The following is a 6,125-nucleotide window of genomic DNA, read 5'->3' on the forward strand; positions in this document are numbered from 1 at the left end:
AAACCGGAAATGGATCTGGCTGGAGACAATTAATTTTCGGACTAAATGGAGTATGGCATTAATTGTAGACGATGAACTTTTCGACTCGTCTGTAATAACATAATATTGCAGTGGTTGTGTCCAGTTATATCGTGAACTGTTATTGCAAATTCACGTTTTTCCGAATGCTTTTAAATTGAGGATGGAACATTTTTATATAAATACTTGATACTGATTTCAAACAGACAGTGCTACTAGTTTTTACGCATGTTAGAATCCGCTGATGTCTTGATGGTGCACGTTTACTAAGAAAAGAGAAAACTTTAATTTCTAGAATTCAACTGTATAAACATATAGTCTAATAGATGTGTGCGTTTCAAAAAAAAAAAGTGGATTTCTTTTTAATGGATTTTGATATTTTTATTGTTTGTTAGTATTATCTTTAATAAAACATGTAAATCAGTTGTCGCAGTATTAGTGCATAGACTAGATCTGGCAAGATGACACGGGGGTCAACCGTCATGACCCTATAAATCTACGTTAGACTATATGTCAAAATATTCTCCTGTGATACCATCTAAAGGTAACCGTACAACCTTCAACAATGAGCAACACATTTACCATATGCGGCCGGTTTTATTCCACACATTATTTGTTGAATTTTTTTAATCTTTTTAATTAAATTGAACGAGCATGTTTGTTTATGCATGTGTTCTTTGGTGTGCAAAAAAGGGAGCCACTCTTGTGACACGGATTTCAGTTCAGGAAAAAACCAAAAGATATACTAGAAACTATTAATATCTATAATTTTATTTTGAAAAATGAAAAGTGTAATTTGAACATGCAACTAGAGACTATGTTTGATTTACGGGAAACAACTGGCTATCCAGTCTAGAACGCTACATTCAGCTTTTGGAGTCTTCCGAAATGATGATTTTCCGATCATACGAACACCAACATAATACAATCTTGAATATCTTCTGCATGATCTTCTTCTCCAACCCATTTTTGTTGAGCAAATTTGTTTCATTTTTTTCAGGAAAATTTTGTCACAGTATTTCCGGTCTTTGCTTTGCGCTATTCCCTACAATTAGAAAAAAAAAACTAAAATTAAATAGCGACTTTAACAATTTTCATTTTCCATCATAATTCATAGATTTTGATTGCAGATATTTTGCATATTATATTTGTCCAAGCATTTTTTCAATTAAAAAATAGTAATTAAGTTGACTGTTATTTGCATCTATGTAACTCGAACAATTCAAGCCTTTACCGTCCCCGATTCTCGACACTTTTTTTACATGTATGTAGTGATCGATAGTGAGCGTAATTTAACGACTGGATCATTCGGGTTAATACCATACTCGAATCTTATTCAAAAAAACAAGCAGCTTACAACATATCCTTTTAGTAATCCTCTTTAAATGTTTTTCTCTGTGGAGATTAAGAATTCGTTTTTATGTCATTGGTTTTTTAATAGCGGAAGCGATATTTTAGCCATGGTTAATCATGTCAGTTCAACCGTTCGAACGTTAACTATTATATAACCTAATGAATCATACACAATTTGACCGAATTTTTCAGACTTCTTGTATTTAGTATATGTATCTCTTATTGTCTTCTCTTCGTTTGAGTTTTGAAGTAGAGCCGTCAATTGTACGTGTGTGTTGTGTATTTTTTTTTTCGAATGTAGGACAGAAAGTCACAGGACAAAAAGTCACAGACAAAAACAATCCTTGGCAAAATTACAATTTTTAAATCTTCATTAATAAAGGCTGATAGATAAATTGAAAAATTAGTATAGAAAGAAACAAAGAAATGATTCAAGAATTTTTTCTTTTGTATTCAATCAATTTTATTTAAAATAATATGGCAGTGGCGGATCCAGAACTTTTTATAAAGTTGGCCGCTGACTAACCTAAGGGGGAGGGGTGGCACTCCCGTCATGCTTCAGTGATTCCCTATATAATCAACCAAATTTTCCCCACAAAAAAGGGGGGTTGGGCACTCAAGGCACCCCCTGGATCCTCCTATGATATGCGTGACTTTTTGTCATGTGACTACTATATCCGCTTACTTTTTTCATTTCGTAATACTAACATAATTTCCATTTGGACAAATAAAACTTACACAATTATAACATAAATCATGAAGTTGACAAGCAGGTTCAAAAATCTTTTTGTATGGAAACTTTCTAAATAGTGGAACACTACATCCATTGGTTATTCCTTCTTGGTCCTGGAAACAAAGTGGACTTTGTTCAGCGGATACGATCGGCAGGACAACAGATATAAGTAATATGGTAACGGGAATGCCTCTGAAAAGATCCAAATTACACTAAGTCTATTTACATGTAGTTGATTATTTTTTTATAAGAAAGTACTACCATGCTAAAAAATAACGTCTTCTGATTTTAATTAGTAATTGCAACTGTTTTGAAATTTAAACACTCCCCTTAAAGTTTGGTAGCAGTTGAACCGTGTTTTTCCATTTGTTTTACCCGAATCACGAACTTTCCAATATATTTCTAAGCGTTTACGTTTTTTTTTAAATTTTTTTTATTTTAAGAATGTCTTGCCAACTGTAGATCCTTGTTAGTTATTCATAAAGAGCTTGTTACAATTTTTTGAAACATGCAAATAAACCAAAATAAAAAAAAAAAACTAAAAAACCCACACAAGTATAAGGGTATGGTCACCCGACTTAAACAGGAACATGCATGTGGCAGGGTTGAACAAGTTTTGTGAGTCCCAACCCGTCCCTCTTTTTTTTCCTTAGTCAGTATGGAATAAAGAAATACACAGCGATGCTTAATTTAAAAGAAATCCGAGACCGATGTTAGAATTGGTCAGAGAAGAAACAAAGCAAAGCCGCAATGATCAATGTATGTGTTATCGACCCGAAAGAGCTAAGCCGCGAAGCCATACACCAAGCGTGTTTCTAAGCCTAGCAAATTGTACAAATTCATTTTATATTTTTAGACAATACATGTTTCATATATATTTACGTCAGGCTAGCTTTTTAGAAAGCTAATGCTTGTATAATATAACACAACGCTTTTTATTCTAACCAGCTATATGGATTATGGATCAAATATAATCATATAATAGTATTTCAAACCTTGCTTTAAACTTTACCGTATAAAATAGGACATCATCTTTTCCTCTGTATACTTTAAGTTATTATACATAAACTACTTTTTTGTCGGTACAGTATCTATTTCATATCCTTTAATAACTCATAGATTATGTTTTCTTTTTAAAATCTATTATGCAAGGGTAACAGACACATGATGTTTAATTTCATAAGTTATTTTGTTTAATCCGATTGACAATGAAACGGATATTTATATCATTGTTGAAAGCCGCGCATTGACATATATGTTTGTCGCTTTATTATCGGATTTGATAACATCGTACCCTTGACACCATTTGCGAGTATTGTCTTGAGGAAACGTTGATAGTCCGTCGGAAAGGGACGATATATGGCTGACCCGTGTTAAGAGAGAGCCATATCTCTTGCACGTAAAAGACACCATTGTAGATTTCGAAAAAGAGTAGGGTAATGCCGCTACAAGGCAGCACTCGCACCCGGAAAGTGGAAAGGGATGAATATAAATTTCAAAACTTGTTTCCCAATCCACTATAGATAAATATGTTTAAACTAAATAAATGTTTAAACTAACATCGTAAACAATCATTTTTGAATCACAACAAGGGATGTTTGGACCGCTTGTGCATCGAATGAAAAAAAAAAAAAACAAAAACAAAACCACATTATGTCAAACGACTGTTAATTTACACATATAAACAAGTGTACGTAGAAAACTACATATCAAACCCTTTTTTAATAATTTTTATTCTAATATGACGTGCTTCATTAGCTTTGTAAAGAAACCATACTTTCTTATCCAATAAAATTAGTTTGCACATGCGTATATTGACTACGGCAGAAAAATGAATTTTATCAAATTGGTATGCATTTAATGTATTCCATTAACTTATAACACTTTCAAACTCTAAAATGATACACATTTTGTTACTAATACTTTCACAATGACAACAATGTGTTACAATTCGAAATTGACATATTTGACCTAGATACCGCAACGTCCATGTTGGCTGTTCCAACTTCAAAACCCCCCATCTGAAAAACACGTTTCATCTATCGTCTGCTTGTTTACAAAATAAAATGGAGTATGCGAGAACAATCCCTTTAAAAATTGGACTTAAGGTAGAACATAAAGGACAGAACTACACAATAATTGACCATTACAACCAGAAACAATCTGTTCTACAGTATATTATTAGGAATATCTCATCAGGACAAACAAAGAGAGTATTCAGACACGAAGTATGTGATGCATCAGTAACGTCAATGTTTGCCAGACTTCAGATCAGATGACGAACTTTCAACTTTTGCTGAAGGAGTTTCTGAACCAGTAGAAGAACCACAAGGTTAGAACTAGAACAAGCTTTAGAACCAGAACAAGCTTTAGAACCAGAACTAGCTTTAGAACCAGAACCACCCCTAAAGAAACCAAGGTTCAAAGAAATGCCAAGCAGAGAGCACATAGATATGTTGGCTCAGGCCAGAGTAGAAGAGACAACTAAGCAACAAACTGATTGGGGAGTGCGCCTTTTCAGAGGTAAATAAACTGACTCACATCACAACAATTAACTATCATTGTATATACATGTATATATTATTATGATTTTTTCCTGCTATTATGACTACATTGTGTCCTCACTATTCCTGTTGCAAAGGCATGTATATAATAATTTCATTGAAACATATGATCTAACGATAAAATATAAAATAAATTATAGGTTATTATTACTGTCGTACTGAAATGACAAAATTGTTTCATATTTATGATAAAATGGATTGACCCTAGCAGGGAATCGAACCCCATTCTCCTATAAAAAATAGGCGTAATTACCAATATACCACCAAGGTTTCCAATCCATTTACAAATGCAATAAGATTGTCACTCAGTTTGAATTTTAATCATCATTAGAAAAACAAAATTTATCAGCAGAAATGTATGCATTTCGTGTGACGTACATGTACATGTATTATGAACTGTGAGTCGCAACAAGACTATTTACAAATCATTCAACCAATAAAATAAAGAATAAAGGCCTTAAAACCTCATATTGTGACATATATACATTTCCAAATTTGCATTTATTATAAAAGTGAATATTATTTAAACTTGATAGAATATTAATTTAAATTTCAGGATGGTTGACAGAAAACCAATACAGTGTCAAGTTTGAGGAACTTGAAAGCTCCATATTGAACGACAGATTATGCTTTTTCTATCCAAGCCTGCAAACAAAACAAGAGGCTCTCAAGAGCCTGAATCGCTCACCTGGTAAACAATGCCTTATTGAACATATTGAACCATGCCAGGCAAACATGTACAGCTAACAATTCTTCAATATTACAAATATATATGACTAACTGTTTATAAATAAAGAAAATGAGACCAAAACACAAACACTTAAAACTTAGCAATGGACTGTGAAAATGAGGTCAAGTTCAAATAAAACCTGCATAACTGACATATAGATCATAAAATATTTTCATACACCAAATATAGTTGACCTAATGCATAAAGTATTAAAAAAATAGACTAAAACTAAAAAAGTTAACTTTGACCACTGAATTATGAAAATGAGGTCAAGGTTAGATGACACCTGTCAGCTAGACATGTACACCTTACAATCATTCTATATTCTATTTAAAGTAAGGGCGGCCATGTTTTTTGACGGATCAAAAATCGAAGCACACACTTTGTGCAGGATAATCTAAGGAACTATCATGCTAAGTTTCATCCAAATCCATTCAGTAGTTTCAGAGGAGAAGATTTTTTAAAGTTAGCAAATATGATGAACAAATTGTGAAAAATTGTCATTAAAGGACATTTACCCCTTAAGGGGTCAATTGACAATTTTGGTCATATTAACCTATTTGTAGATCTTACTTTGCTGATCATTTTTGCTGTTTACAGTTTATCTTTATCTATAATGATATTCAAGATAATGACCAAAAACTGCAAAATTTCCTTAAAATTACCAATTAAGTGGCAGCAACCCAACAATGTTTTGTTTGATTCGTCTGAAAATTTCAGGGCTGAT

General features: G+C 32.7%; 1 long non-coding RNA gene across 2 annotated transcripts; it reads right to left on the minus strand.

Moving 5' to 3' along the window:
• Nucleotides 1–771: 771 nt before the first annotated feature.
• Nucleotides 772–3,216, minus strand: LOC143054443 (uncharacterized). 2 transcript variants are annotated; one of them, XR_012971682.1, is made up of 3 exons: nt 3,117–3,216; nt 2,110–2,296; nt 772–1,063 (listed from the first exon to the last, which is right to left on the minus strand). It is a non-coding gene; the product is annotated as an uncharacterized LOC143054443 (long non-coding RNA). The 2 variants fall into 2 exon arrangements; XR_012971681.1 differs by having other exon boundaries at nt 3,100–3,198.
• Nucleotides 3,217–6,125: the final 2,909 nt, after the last annotated feature.

Source organism: Mytilus galloprovincialis, chromosome 12 (assembly GCF_965363235.1).
Source record: "Mytilus galloprovincialis chromosome 12, xbMytGall1.hap1.1, whole genome shotgun sequence".
Taxonomy (NCBI): Eukaryota; Metazoa; Mollusca; class Bivalvia; order Mytilida; family Mytilidae; genus Mytilus; species Mytilus galloprovincialis.